Raw genomic sequence first — 2727 nt, 5'->3', positions numbered from 1 at the left:
AATTTGGCTGCCATTACCCTGCGATCAGCCAGAGTGACATCTGTTCAAGTGGCAGCCACAAGAGGATGAGAAAGAATAGGGAGGCGGCTGTTTAAAGGTGGTTCGTCCCAGTTATGATTACAGCTAGTTGGTACAACAAACAAATGGCCACTGATCATCTTTGCGATTAGATGTGGCCTCGGCACAGCAAAGTGTTCGCCCGAAAACTCTCGTAAATGATCGCAGATCAAAACAATTGGCACCGTCCCAGTTGTTGGGGGTTTCAAAGCCTTGGTAGGAGTCGTTCTCGGATGAATGCCATCATGTTTATTCACTGGCAAAATGCGTGCGGTGGGCGTATCGTCCACATGGCGCACTTGCACCACCATCACGCTGCCGAAATTGCAATATTCTCTTCGTAGTCTAGGCAATTTTGAACGCGGCGTTATTATGCAATATATAAAAAAACAAATGGGCCCAGCAAAGACACGTATTCACAGACGCACAGGGTAAAGGTAGGGCGCTCAAGGGTAGGGTGGAAGGTGCGGATTGGCTATGGGGATGAATTGCCAATACGAACCTGGCAAGCCATGTGCCATGCTAGAAAGGTACGTATTTAAGCTACTATTCTTCGTGCGGAGATACCAAGTGCATTTGAAATAATGACAGAATTCTTTAAAATATCAGCCGTGAATGGTAATCGTTTTACAAACTACATATGCTTCCTTGAAAAGTATGTTTATAATAACCCTTTTGTCGGGCGTAACCGACTGCGCTATACTGTGTATATATACCCAGTTAATCAGTTGTTGGCTCTAAGTCTGCAACCGAAATGTACATACTTTTGAGCTGGGGTTTTAGAGATACCAGAAGTGAACATTCAAAATCTGCGAATTTGTGGTGGCTTCCATAAAAACTGTCACCAAGCAAACGGGCTAACTAACAATAAAAATATCTATCTAAAAATTTTGAATGCTGCTTTGTACATATAGACACAAGTCAGATTGTTTAAGTTAAATAAAACTTTTTTTTACAAAAGTTTTGTATTTTCAGTTGAGAAAATTAGTTTCATCTTTTAGTTAAGCAATAAAGAAAGGCTCCACTGTTTCACACAACCTGAAAAGGCAGGCAGCGTTCTACCTATGATTGAATCCAATTCGGCGCCTTTTCGACTACCAATGTGCCATATAAATTAGTCTCATGGGAGCAATTTTATTAAATCAACAAAAATTCGCAATACTGGCAGCATGTTTCAGCCCTGCACACACTCTGCCCGTTTGACGCCCCTTGTTTTCGGGAGTTTTCTGCCGGGGAAAGTTCTAAGTAGCCACAGAGAAACAGGGATGGGCCGCTTGGATACCTTTTGGTCTCGGGGTGGAATGGCGCGTTGATATTAAAAAGATTGTGTTTCATTTGAATGCGTTTCGCATTTTTCGGTTGGTTTCTTAGTTGGATATTATAATATATTGAAGATCGCTTATTTGCAATTTAGTTTCAATGTCTGCCAAACCTCATCACAATTCGGGCGGCTATACTCCCATTTTTTGCCCCTTAAATCTAGACATACTATCCTGAGCTTTACGTCATACATTTATTTATTAATATAAAGTTATGCCAGCAATAGATTCCAGTTTCTACAAATATGTAAGAAGTTTTGAAAACATTCTACTGTTAAATATGTTTTAGCTCACGCAATGGTTGGTTCTAAGTTCTTTTACTACTGAGATGATTTTAAAAATGTTATAGTTCCACATTAGTTTCTTACCCTTATGTAATATAGTAAATGTATCTTAACTGAAATATTCTATTCTTATGCTGGCTAAGGCGGAGCCGGTTTTTAGTTCCGAAATCGCTGAAGCACATATTCATGAGTCTTAAAAATAAGTTAAATATGTTTTAATTTGAAATTTAATTTAAGGTGATAATTTTTAAAGCGACTATGGTGCACTTACATCACATAAAATAAGATTCTACCTCTTAAGGGCTGGTCTGTCAAAAAAAAAAAAAACAGAAAATATATATATCGATTGGGAACTTTAAAATATAGCCCCGCCTTTTGCGCTATCTGATTATAAGAAATGGAAACTGTTACAAGCCATCAATTCTCATTTGTTCTGTTCAATTTCCATTTTCGACAGCTCTAGACATATTGAAAAGTGAAAAATGTACGCCTTGGGCTTTAAATGAGCGCGGCAAGTATTCAACAAAAAAGGAAAAATTCATTTCATTTTGTTAATAAATTATGATATAGCAACGGTTGTGCAATTTTGCAAAAATATAACAAGGGAAGAGGCCTACCCAAGAGTCACACACGCACGCTTACACACAGTTCGGATGAAACATGAAAAAGTGTCAGGGGATAAAATCAACCTGTGCATTCGCAATGAGCTGTGAGATACACCCGACGCATCATCACAGTAGTCGCAGCAGCAAACATACAGTGGGCACAGGTTGTCATTTTCAGAAAATGGGTAACTGCGACAAGGTTTTGGACCCTTTATTTGCAAATATTGCACATAGACTTGGACTGGGATTGCGACGGGAACGAGAACAGGAACAGGAACAGAAACAGGGGCAGGAGTGAGAGTGAGAGACAATGGCATGGGGCGTATTTGTTTGCATTCTTAAAACACCCTTCGCGCATTAATGGCGGCAACGTTAGAGGGCGATGACTGAGAATGAGGGTAAAGGCGCCATTGAACAGGGTGTTTTATGCCTAGTTTTATTTATGCAAAATAATGTTTCAAT

The sequence above is a fragment of the Drosophila virilis genome, chromosome 2 (assembly GCF_030788295.1).
Source record: "Drosophila virilis strain 15010-1051.87 chromosome 2, Dvir_AGI_RSII-ME, whole genome shotgun sequence".
NCBI classification, from domain to species: Eukaryota; Metazoa; Arthropoda; class Insecta; order Diptera; family Drosophilidae; genus Drosophila; species Drosophila virilis.
Note: the sequence above shows the minus strand (reverse complement) of the source record.